At 40.4% G+C, this 13,257-nt stretch overlaps 1 protein-coding gene and 1 long non-coding RNA gene across 7 annotated transcripts in view; one reads left to right on the forward strand and one right to left on the reverse strand.

Moving 5' to 3' along the window:
• TRIM13 (tripartite motif containing 13) overlaps positions 1–13,257 on the forward strand; it is a 139,993-nt gene that overhangs the window by 123,327 nt on the left and 3,409 nt on the right. For 2 of the 6 annotated variants that reach the window (XM_080661946.1, XM_080661943.1), the window contains one exon: positions 3,641–3,713. The gene's annotated coding sequence lies outside the window, so the exon portion shown is untranslated. The other 4 variants (XM_080661941.1, XM_080661942.1, XM_080661944.1 and 1 more) reach the window with 4 other exon arrangements.
• LOC308245149 overlaps positions 1–13,257 on the reverse strand; it is a 154,458-nt gene that overhangs the window by 29,002 nt on the left and 112,199 nt on the right. The gene's annotated exons all lie outside the window — the stretch shown is intronic.

A 13,257-nucleotide genomic window follows, 5' to 3' on the forward strand; every position in this document is an offset into this window, starting at 1 on the left:
ACTCCAGTAGCTCCCTCTGCCGCCCCCCTCCCCCTTATAGCAGGCTTCACACTGCTCTGCGCCTGCATATGCAAATTAACCCCCATCTTTGTTGGGTTAATTTGCATACTCACTCTGATTGGCTGTGGGTGTAGCAGAGTGATGGTTAATTTGCATGTTTCTTTATTAGGTAAGATGTGAGATTCCCTGACTGGTGTTTTTTTAGGATCATGGGAAGAGAGAGAGGCCAGTCTTCCTTATTTTTCTATACTTAGGAGTTTAAGTATATAATGTTCTCTTAGTAATTTTTTAAAAAACAATCTAGTGGTTTCTATGCATGTTTAACCAGTGTTTTACATTTAGTTTGGCAGAAGTTTATTAATTAGAACTATACAAATATGTATTATACAATTACATTAAGAATAAATTGTGATTTATCTGTTAATAACCTAAATTTCTCTCTTGTATCATTTTAATAGTGAGATATTTAAAATGTTTCTATAAATCAGGCTTTAAAAATACTAATATAGGAGACTGGGGTGCAGTTTTTATTGGCATTGACAGTTACTGTGCTATAGAAAGAACCTAAACCTGGAACCTAACTTTAGCTCTGCTTCTTATTTACCTCAGAGAACTCCCTTCATCCCTTTCTTCATCTATAGAAAGGATAATTTCTATTCCACAGTGTTCTTATGAAGACTAAATGACATAAATATAGCAACGTTCTAGAAAGACAAAATTGGATTTAAGGGCCTTGGGCATGGTGAGGAGCTGGACATCTCAGAATAATAGGGAGGTGCTTTTTATGGGGTTTGAGCAAAACATTTATTAGTCATGGGGCCCAAGTTCTATGTATGGTAGGCCTCGAATACCTTTCCCCCAAATTCTAAGCCCAGACTTCCCCACCTGGGTGAACTCAACCCCAGGGCATATTCTGTGATTTTTGTCCTTGTCTCACTTCCCCCAGATTATAAAATTTGGAGAAGCCATTCCTTCATCTTTGTATCCTTCTTATAACTGCTCATTGGTTAAGTGCTTAATGTGTTTATAGTAGACTAGAAGCCCAGTGCACAAATTTGTGCATGGGTGGGGTCCCTTAGCCTGCCCAGGGATCGAGACCTATTGGGGGGCTGGCCAGGGGGATGGACCCCGGGAGGTTGGCCGGCCGGCCCCCCCAATAATGGCCTATTGGGGAGGGCCAGCAGCAAGGGGGAGGGGCCACGGGAGGTTGGCTGTGGGAGTGCACTGACCACCAGGGGGCAGCTCTGCGTTGAGCATTTGCCCCCTAGTGGTCAGTACGCATCATAATGTCGGTCGACCTGACATTCCAGTTGTTCGGTCATCTGGTCACTTAGGCTTTTATATATATATACTAGAGGCCCAGTGCACGGAATTTGTGCACAGGGGTGTGTGTTCCTCAGCCCAGCCTGCACCCTCTCCAATCTGGGACCCCTCAAGGGATGTCCCTACCTGGATCGGGCCTAAACGGGCAGTCAGACATCCCTCTCATAATCCAGGACTGCTGGCTCCCAAATGCTTGCCTGCCTACCTTCCTGATTGCCCCTAACCGCTTCTGCCTGCCAGCCTGATCACCCCCTAACCACTCCCCTGCCAGCCTGATTGATGCCTAACTGCTCCCCTGCCAGCCTGTTTGCCCCTAACTGCCCTCCCCTGCAGGCCTGGTCCCTCCCAACTGCCCTCCCCTGCTGGCCATCTTGTGGCAGCCATCTTGTGTCCACATGGGGGCAGCCATCTTTGACCACATGGGGGCAGCCATATTGTGTGTTGGAGTGACGGTCAATATGCATATTACTCTTTTATTAGATAGGACTAGAGGCCCAGTGCACGAATTTGTGCACCAGTGGGGTCCCTTGGCCTGGCCTGTGGGATTGGGCTAAAACTGCTCTCTGACATCCCCCTAGGGGTCCCGGATTGCAAGAGGGCACAGGCCAGGCCAAGAGACCCCACCAGTGCACAATCAGAGCCGGGGAGGGACACGGGAGGTTGGCCAGCTGGGAAGGGACCACAGGAGGGCTCCAGGGCGTGTCTGGCCAGTCTCAGTCTGGATCAGCCGGACCCCAGCAGCAAGCTAACCTACCGGTTGGAGCATCTGCCCCCCTGGTGTTCAGTGCACGTCACAGCGAACAGTTGAATGGCCTTAGCATATCATTAGCATATTATGCTTTGATTGGTTGAACGGATGACTAGACACTTAGCATATTAGGCTTTTATTATATAGGAGGATAAGATCCTTCTACAGAGAGCTGCACATCAGAACAGTGAGTTAGGTTAGTGACTGAAAAGCCGTTAGTGGCTCATTAAATTAAAGCTAATTTTAAGTTCTTCCTTCTCTCTGACGGAAAGAGCAGTGGTGTTTTTCCTGAATGAAAATCTTAAATAGAATTGGGCCACTTAGTGTTCAGCTTAAAGCCTGCAAAGATACAGGTGCAAGGTTGGGTGAGGGGGTGGTCAACAGTTCACTTCACCTTGGTTGTGCTCTGGCTGGAACCCTGACCAGAGCCCTGGCTTTGGTCCCAACAGGAGTGCCCGTCTCACCCACCCGGTTGTGCGGAGCGGGGCAGACAGCTGTCTTCCGCCCCCGCAGGCCGCTGTGGCCGGACTTCTGGTCTTGAGAGATGCAAATGAAGTGGTGTGAAGGGTTGGGCTTTTTTTTTTGTTCCTTAAAATGCAACGAACAAAAAAAAAAGTACAACAATCCAAACCCAACCATCTTTCTGCACGCTGGCTTCCGGGCTGGCTCCCCAAGGAAGGCACCGGCGCCCGCGTCCGCGCGCGCTCTAGGCGGGGCCCCCTCTCGCCCGGCCGTTTCCCCGGCGCCGCGCCCCGCCCCCTGCAGGCTCGGCGCTCCCGACGCGCGCAGTCCCCCTGGGAGGAGCGGCAGCTCGGGACCCTCCCCTCTTCCAGGAGCACAGCTGCGGAGGCGGTTGGAGGCGCCGGAAGGACTCCTGCCTCCCCTCACCCTCTCCTTCTCCCTGGGAAAGGCAAGACCGGGAGGCGGAACAAAGGCGAATCCCGACCCGGGAGGCGGACCGAGGTGCCGGGGGAGGAGGGTGGCAGGGCGGGCCGGATAGGCCCCACGAGTCCATTTTGCAGCTGGGAGATGGGCGTCCGCGCGGCCCCAGACAGGGCCCTTCCGTCCCCCGGAGGTCCTAGCTAAGTGCTAGCCGCCGTGCTCCTCTCGGGGAACGGTGGTCCCAGAGCTGCTGCCAGGGTGGGGGCTCGTTCCGGCAGGGCAGGCACCTGCAGGGGGTGAGGGGCTGGCCGAGAGCTCGGGGGAGTCCAGTCCAGCAGCGCGGCGGGAACCTGCGGGGCGCCGGGACCGGGGGTGGGGAGGAGCGGCGAGCGGTGGGTGGCCCGGGGCGGTGTGGATCTCCTTCAGGAGGCCTGCCCCGCTACCGAGCATGCCCGGCTCCACTGCCAGCACCTCGCTATCGCCTAGAAAAGAGAAGACGACCGTGAACCATAACCGAGAAGCTTCTTAGTACAGAAATCTCCAGCCTCCCCCCATGCTCCTGGCTTTCACCAGGTCTTAGCAGACTGGTTTTGTTTGTGGGGGACAATTGAAAAAAACTGATGGTTAAGACTAAGAATCCTGTGCGAGTTAATGCCTAACACCCTCTTCTTTGTTCTTTCTTTGCAGTAGCCTCCTCTGATTGTCAGTCACAACCTGGGAGTAGTAACCCAGAAGAATACACCTGCTTGCAGGGACGGAGGTAAACTACAACACATTTCCCTACATTAAAAAAAAAAAAGAAAGAAAAACTCCCATTTCCTTTAGGCCCAGAACCTTTTAAAATTGCGTAAGATGTACCCTCATGGGTGACTTGTCTTTAAGTATTTTGTCAAAACTAAAAAAAAAAAAAAAAAAAAGATTCCAGATTTGGAAATTCTTTATGTGGCAATTACCTGAAATGTATTATAATCCAGAGGTTTATATTGCAATGGAAAAGGGAGGCTTCAGCAGCATTTTGCTTTTTTATGTTTTTTTTTCCTTCTCCTATGCCATGCTGCTAGAGCTTGTACAACAGGGCTTGAATTTTCTGACTATATACTAGATATTTTAAAAGCAGAATTTCATTTACATAGGCACTCCCTTTGGTAGAATTTGATGTAGCTGTTGACTAACGGGTTATACTTATCTTGCACAAAGAGAAGATACATTTCTTTAGGCTTTCCCATCTTTCCCTAAAAATACCATCTTTTTTTTGCACCAGCTGATGTACTAAACCTCCCTGCTAAGTCTTTCCATAATGTACCAGATTATTCTCTTCATTTTCTACATTTATGATAGGGTGGTTACCTTGCCTTACTTCTGCTACAGCTTTTGTTCAGATATGCCCATTTCCATGATATTGCTTTGTAGCTGTTATCCTATGTAATACTTGCTATGCTCTCCCTTGAAATTACAGTTCGAGAGTCCAGCTCTATTTTAGGAACATTCTTGATTAATACACTCATGCTGGAACATAATGCTTTGAATGTATTTACAGTGTTTGTAAACATATGTAATTAAACCTCTATATTTATATAGTTTAGCAATTTACAAGATTGTCACTTAATCTTTCCAAGAACATTATGAAGGTACTATAAAAATCCTTATTCTGTGAACAGTAAAACTGGTAGTTAAACCAGGGGTGGAGAAGCTTTTTTCTGCCAAGGGCCATTTGGATATTTATAACATCATTCATGGGCCATACAAAATTATCAATTTAAAATTTGCTTGTTATATTTGGTCAAACATTTAATTAACCCACCCCTAATGCCTTGGCAGGACCTGACCAAATGATTTTTCTGGCCTTATATGGCTCTCGGGCCAGATGTTTCTCACCCCTGATAAACCTAGGTATTTAGAAGCAGGTTCAATGTTCTTTCCCCTTTGCTGGGGAACCTGTTACAATCTAAATTGTAAAAGTCATATAATTTTATAAGGGATTTAGAAGGCCCATGATTAAACTTCTCCTCTTTATTAAAGAGGGTACTAAATTCTTGGCCCACTTCTTGGATAGTGCTAAGATGTAAGAATGGGAAAACTTAGATCCTGTGCCTAGCTTGCTGAGTATGATTGAGAAATCTCCTGGGGCTGGGGGGAAAGGAGGTATTTCTTTTTTCACTTTTAAGGTTAGGTGCTTAGATGATCTCTAAGGTGTTTTTAAGCTCAGTACTTCTATTTTATTCCTTCCCTATAACTTTTGTATTTCCTATATGTATCAGTAATACACAGACACATACTAATATTAACTGCCTTAAACTGTTTTATATTTTAAACTTGGATAGATATGGTAAAGTATGCCTTTTTTTTTTTATTAAGCTCTATGAAAGTATGGCTCTGTTGTAAGGTTAGGAACTGTATGGAGAGGTGGGGCACTCTCATCTCTGGTTAGAGTTCATAAAGTAGTGTACCCTTTCTAGAGGGAATCTTGGCAGTCTTTTCAAGAGCCTTAAAAATGTTCCTAATCTTTGAGCCACCCAACAATACACTTAAAAGAATTGTCTAAGGAAATAATCAGAGCTGTGTACCAAGACTTTTCTACAAGATGTGCACTTAAATGTTGTAATACCAGAAAAATAACCAATAAGAGCATATTTGTAATATATACTAGCATGTTTTAGAAGGATATATAGTGATGGGAGAAATGCATATGATAAAATAAGAGAAAAAAGTGGATACAAAATTGTGTTATGCTATCAGTTTTGTTAAGATGTGTATGTGTACAAACACACAAGATTGGAAGAAATATGCCAAAATAATATTAGAAGAAATGTACCAAAATAGTAATAGCAGTTATTTCTTGCTAATTTAATTATGAATTTTTTTCTCCTGTATTTTAAGAAAGACATAAAAGCTAATTGCATGGATAGACTTTCCAAACTTCAGTATGGTGTCAACTTTATATGTCTTTTTTATAAGGCATTAATCATACCTTTAGAGCAGGGCTGTGGAATGGCCTTCTCATGGGCCACATGGCCCATGAAATCATTTGGTCTGGCCCTGCCAAGGTATTACAGGTGAGTTAATTAAATGTTTTGACCAAATATAACAGGCTGATTTTTAAGTTAGTAATTCTGTATGGCCTGTGAATGATGTTATAAATATCCAAATGACCCTTGGCAGAAAAAGGTCCCAACCCTGTTTTAGAATAACAGTATCTTTGTAAATGTGCTATATTTCTGGATTTAGGGCAGGAATTGACTTTTGGTTTATATTTAATCTTTATAAATATTATTAGAACCTTGGACTATCCATTTTTGTTATTCATAAAAGACACTGCCTTGTCATTACTTTGGGCTGGCACTAGATAACTAGAATAGCACTAGAATAGAGTGCTGGGTCCACCTCTGGCTACAGTTAACCAAATACAAGTGAACTTTGACATACAGAATAGTTATATTCAAGTTAAGCCTTCTATAAAGCAAATTCCCATAACATGAACTCTTTTTTTTCCCCATTAAAAGATATGTTTTTATTGATTTCAGAGAGAAGAAGGGAGAGGGAGAGAAAGATAGAAACATCAACGATGAGAAAGAATCATTGATTGACTGCTGCCTGGATGCCCCATAATGGGGATTGAGCCTGCAACCTGGGCAGGTGCCCTGACTGGGAATCAAACCATGACCATGGTTCATGGGTCAGTGCTCAACCTCTGAGCCACACTGGCCAGGCAACATGAACTCTTTTAAATTAATCTCATTACAGATGTAAATATATACATTTTTAAGGAAAGGCTGAATTGAAAATTTGTGCTGGTAGTTTAAATTATTGTATTTTCTGTGGCATAAGCATGGAGTGCCAACATGTATAATAAAGCCAACCTAAAAATTGCTTAAAGTTTAGCACCATTAGCTTCCAACTTGATATATGCTGTAGAATAATATGTGTATATCATTCTACACTGAACAAATGGAACATTGTTCACACCAATTACATTTCCAATAGTCATCTCAAAAATAAATTCTTATTAGTTGGTAGATGGTACTTATCAGTTATGTACCAAATGCCTATTTTCACTTGGCGCAGTGAATAATTTTATGTAATACACCCAGCCAGTTGTCTATTGAATGCTAGACTTGGCAGCACTTTCTGAAAACTGGAATTAACCTCAAATACAGAGTTAGATGATAGAATCTTTTAATAGGTATTAACCTGTTGGGATAATAATTTAGGTCAATGATTGCCAAGTTTATGGTTATAAAGAAGACAATTTGTTTTATGGATAAGAATTTGCCACCCTCATATAAACCTGTTTTTCTGGGAGAAAACCAGACATTTCTGGTTCTTCAAACTTCTGCAGAAGTCAGTAGTTGGAACTTAAATTAACTTGATTTGAACTATTAACAGGTAAAGATAAATATCTGGGTCTGGTTGGTACCAGAATAGGAGAATAGTTTAGTCTGTATGTATATTTCCCTGCAATTCAGACACACAGTTTATTCAAATTGATTTCATCTCAGTGGGGGAGAATGGGATTCAACACCATTTGGAGTCCATACTGATTTTCAGTAGTTGTACATAAATGGGATAATGATATCTATTGGGTATCTTAAAACCCTACTGATTTAATACTGCATACTTACAGGATTATCTATCTATATAAAAGCCCAGAGACCATTATGGCGGAATGACCAGAATAACTGGTCGCTATGACGTGCACTGACTACCAGGGGGCAGATGCTCAAAGCAGGAGTGCCCCCTGGTGGTCAGTATGCTCCCACAGCAGGAGTGCTGCTCAACCAGAACCAGGCTCAGGGCTGGCAAGCACAGTGGCAGTGACGGAAGCCTCTCCTGCCTCCACAACAGCACTAAGGAGCTGCGAGCCAAGCAGTAAGAAGCAAGCAGGCGGGCGGTTAGGAGCAACCGGTCCCGGATTGCGAGAGGGATGTCCGACTGCTGGTTTAGGCCCAGTCAGGCCTAAACAGGCAGTTGGACATCCCCTGAGGGGTCCCAGATTGCAAGAGGGCACAAGCCAGGCTGAGGGACGCCTCCCCTCCCCCCATGCACAAATTTTGTGTATCAGGTCTTAGTAGAATAATATCTTGGGTAGTTATCAGGTGTCACAGGGAAAAGTAAAAAAGGGAAAGAAAGATGAAAAGGGTGGGAAATAAGAAAAGAATAAGAGGAAGCCGAAACAGGTTTGGCTCAGTGGATAGAGCGTCGGCCTGCGGACTGAAAGGTCCCGGGTTTGATTCCGGTCAGGGGCATGTGCCTTGGTTGCGGGCACATCCCCAGTGGGAGGTGTGCAGGAGGCAGCTGATCGATGTTTCTCTCTCATTGATGTTTCTAGCTCTCTATCTCTCTCCCTTCCTCTCTGTGAAATATCAATAAAATAAATAAAAAAAATAAGAGGAAATCGGAGATTTTACTCATTGAAACAAGTATGAAGAAGATGAGTTAAAAGAAGAATAAACAAAGGAAAGAGCCAAGGTGAAATAGTGGTACATATAAGAGAATGAAGAAAAGAGAGAGAAAAAAACAAAACAGTTTTTCTGAGTGGTCTGAACTAGTTAGGTAATAACTAGTTTTTGAGAATATCACCTTAGTCCAAAAACTGAAAACTGAACTTTCTGAGTAGGTGGACCTTCTGTACTAGCTTCATTTTGCCTTGTTTACTAGGTTTCTGATTAGAAATATCTGGAGGGAAATTTCTAATTAGTCTATATGGATTCATAGTTAACTTTCGTATTGTGTTTGCAAGAGCTACATAACAATTACATAAGCTATTTTATTTATTATTTTTTTAATCCTTACATATGTTAATGATTTTTTTTTTAGAGAGAGAGTGAGAAACATTGAATGTGCCCCAACTAGGGATCGAACCCACAACCTTTTTGGTGTATGGGATGATGCTCCATCTCAGCCACCTGGCTGGGGCAGATAAACTATTTTTAGACACAGAAATATCCAAAATATTAATTTTAACATTCTTTTTTGAGATATTGGAAATCTTAATCTTACTTTGTCCTGTTTTGATTAAGTAAGTTATGAAATGGTCTGTAAAAGCCAGAATGAAGTGTAATAACACATTGACATAAAGTACTTAAAAGCTTTGTAAATAATTTTCACATATTATTACTTTTCAAAACAGTCGTACAATGAGGACAGAAACTAGTATGTGTAAATGTTTTGTCAAAGGTCACAGACTAAGAGCCAGAAAAATATAGTATGTCAGTCTCCTCACAGACCTGTATTCGGGGATTCTGAATAATATATTCTTTAATTTGAATATACTATTACAGATTAAGCTCTTTGTGATGCTTAGCATATTTAATATTTCTGAAGTTTTGTTTTTTTAGCTCAGTATGGTTTTCTTATAATTGGCTATCTTTTTTAGTTTTTTCTTTTTTTGCCAACTTTTTTCCTTTTTCATTTTACTTTATTGATATTTATTTATTTATTTTAAATATATTTTCATTGATTTCAGAGAGGAAGTGAGAGGTAGAGAGAGAAACATCAATGATGAGAGAGAATCATCAATCAGCTGCCTCCTGCATGCTCCCCATTGGGAATCAAGCCTGCAACCCCGGGCATGTTCCTTGACTGGGAATCGAACTGAGACCTGGTTCATAGGTCCACACTTAACCACCGAGCCATACTGGCCAGGCTACTTTGTTGGTTTTTGAGAGAGAGAAAGGGAGAAATATTGATTGACTGCATGCTCCCCCACCAGGGATCAAACCCGCAACCTGGTTTTGTGCCCTGACTGGGTATTGAACAAGCCACCTTTTGGTGTAATAGGACAACACTCCAACCAACTGTGCCACACCAGCCAGGGCTCTGCCAGCTTTTTAATTGTACAAATATACAGAAAAAATAAATATCCTTACTTACATTCAATAATTATTTATTGGATCCTTATTAAGTTTCAAGAAAGCATTATTAATGGATCTCATATAAAATAGAATACACTATACTACTTGAAAATAAGCTTAATTAGTGTGCTTAGAGGAAGTGATTTAAAAAAGAAAAAAAGGTGATCCCTTTTATTCTAAGCATTGTTCCAAGAGAAGATTGGTATCTCAGTGTAGTAGAGCTTCTCATATTTAGCTTTGTCTGTGAACTCAATTTCAGTATTTGTTATCTAGTTACTTGTTAGGTATTTGGATACTGCTTTGAAATTCCTGAATTCAAAGATGCCTCAAAAGGGGGTGGAAATTTGGTTTAAATCCATAAGATATGAAGTATAATATATTGGTTTTTCTTTTTCTTAATGGGATTTGGAAAGAAATCATGGGTAATATTTTGAACAACTTTATATTGCTATCAACCCATGAAATTTAAAAGTTTTATAGGAATGTTTCTTTTAATAAATAAGTTTTTATTAAAATTAAACTTTTGCTTAATGAATAAATGAACACCTTTTGCATTGTAATGATTTTGGAAAACATAGTTGAAAGACAAAGAGGTGGTAGACAACAAGGTATATATTCATTTACTTTCGTTGCTGCTATAAAACTTGGGAAATTTTTGCCCTGGTCAGTGTGGCTCAGTTGGTTGGTCCTGTACACCAAAAGATTGCAGGTTCAGTTCCCAGTCAAGGCACATACATTGGTTGGGGTGCATTTGGCTATGGGATTAATGTTTCTCCCTCCCCCTCTCCCTTTATCCCTTCCTCTCTCTAAAAATCAATAAGCATGTCCTTGGGTGAGGATTTAAAAAATAACAAAACTTGGTAAATATTTGTTAGGAAAACAGATTTTGGTGCTTCACAATTGAGACCTTTTGATATCCAGAAACACAGTCAAAAAAAGAAATGAATCTTGGGAAACTTGGTTGCCTTTATACACTTAATTTGACATTGGTTAAGTCAAAATTTATGACTGAACAATAATTTTGTTTACATAGTTTCTTGATGTTAGTAGAGCTTATCTTCTCTATTAGGAAAATTAGCCCCCAAAAGAGGAGCTATGTACTTTAGTTTCTTCAAAGGGGTAAGCTTTATTGATTTCTTCAGATTTTATGTGTTAGAAAATTCCAAATTTAAGAAAATTCTATAAATTCCTTTACTGTAAAGCATACTCGTCAGGTAGTGAGACTAAAATCTTACTGTGTATTTTCATTTAAAACTTTCAGTTTTTACTCAGAGAGGAAGGGTGGAGGGAAAGTTGGGAGAGGGAGAAGGAGAGAGAGAAAGAGAAACATCCATTGGTTGCCTCCCTCATACACCCTTTGGTGTATGGCACCACGCTCCAACCAACAACCACACCGGACAGGGTTTTATTTAAAACTTGAGGCAGTAAACTTGCCATGGTTTCTTGGATTAGAATATTATGTCTCAGTTTTCTCTAAAAGTCAGCTATGGAAGTGGTCACATAGTTTTGTCATAGAGAAAGTTTTGAGTATAAAGCTAAGTGATGAGAAAGTAAAAGTATTTAAAGTGAATGAAAATAAGAATCTTTAAATTATAAACCAAAATTTGTATGCTATATTATTAAAAATGGAACAATAGGGTCTATCATAATTTTGATGCAATTTATAAAAAAGGGACTTTAAAATAGTAATTTTTTTCTCTGGTTCATTTTAAGAGTTGTAAGTTAATTATGGCTTTGAGATGACTGTTTATTATTTCTGAATTTTCCTCTGTGTGTCATTTTCCTTTTCATCATGCTTAATTGCCTTAAAATTCTTTTTGGCTCCTATTGCAGTATCCTCAGTTTTCTTCAAAGTTTCTCTTTGCCATGGTTGCTCTTTTTCTCCTCTTCATTCCAACCATGCATCCTTTTTTCCCTTCCTCCCTCCCTTCCTTCCTTCCTTCCTTCCTTCCTTCCTTCCTTCCTTCCTTCCTTCTTTCTTTCTTTCTTTCTTTCTTTATTTCTTTCTTTCTTTCTTTCTTTCTTTCTTTCTTTCTTTCTTTCTTTCTTCCTTTTCTTTCCTTTCTTTCCTTCCTTTTCTTCCTTTCTTATTTATTTAATATGCTTGAATAGGATTCACTGGAAATATTAACCTTGCAAGGATAAGTAAAACCTACTAATTTCCTATTTTTACTGCCTACTCCAAAATCTAGCCTTAGCATAGAATTCATAGGTGAAAGAAGATAGAAGTGATAAAGTGTGGAACCAGGAGTAGGATCGGAGGATATTCAAGTTTTCCCTCCTGACTAGAGTCAATGTTTTACAGCTAGCACAACAGTCTTCACAGCTATTCTCTTCACAATGCTTTTCAAAGGCTGTATGATTTGTCTCACAAAAGAGTTTCCGAAAAATCAGCTCATCACACATTTGCCATATGACACTAAATTTGACAGAATAATCTTTGCTTTAGTTCTACATACTAGTATATTAGTATATCTTTCACAACTTAACATAAAACCATAAACTGATTAGCCCTGCAAGCTCAGCTTTTAAATACTATTTCTCTTCTGGATTGTAACTCTAATTGTGACTCTTAAAATTACTGTTAAAAATTATTTACTATTTTTTATTATAAGATGGCCTTCTGAATGTTAGACCCTGTTTTTTATTACTTTGGTGATAACATTATATATGTGTGTGTGTGTGTGTGTGTGTGTGTGTGTGTGTGTGTATCCCTAACTACAACTGAATGAGGACATTTATAGCACTATTTAAAAATTTTAGGAGTTTTAAAATGTTCATATAAAAATAAGCTTTGCATTGAGAAGCTTTTGTTTACATGTGTACAGTACAGTAGATATTTACTGTATTATAAATGAAAAAATTTAAGATACTAATTTAAATAACAAGATAAATCTATTACATCTTAACAAATAATTTGTGGGAAAAAACTTTTTCTAGACATTTGTGAGAAGAGTGGCATTGGTTTGCATATAGGTCTCTTTAATGAATTATTATTTATTTATTATTTTTTATTCCTTACCAGAGTAAGGATATTTTTTTCCATTGATTTTTAGAGAGAGTGGATGGGAGGGGAAGGAGAAGAGGGAGAAAGGGAGAGAGGGGAGAGGGGGAGAGAGAGAGAGAGAAAGAAACAATGATGTAAGAGAGACACATCAATTGGTTGCCTCCCACGTGCTCCAACCAGGGGCGGAGGGATTGAACCTGGAACCTGCAGCCCAGGGTATGTGCCTTTGACTGGGAATTGAACTTTGAACCTCGGGTGTGCAGGTCTCTGCTTTAACCGTTGAACCACTTGGGTGAATTACTGTTTAATAGAAAACATCTGGAGTCTTTTATCTGCCTCTGATGTAGTAAGTTCTTTGGGCTGAAATAAACAAAGAAAATAAAATCTGACCTTGCACAGATATGTAGATGGTGAGGGGAGGAATATTTTAATAGCCTAAAGGTTAA

This window comes from Plecotus auritus (genome assembly GCF_963455305.1).
Source record: "Plecotus auritus genome assembly, chromosome: 3".
Lineage (NCBI taxonomy): Eukaryota > Metazoa > Chordata > Mammalia > Chiroptera > Vespertilionidae > Plecotus > Plecotus auritus.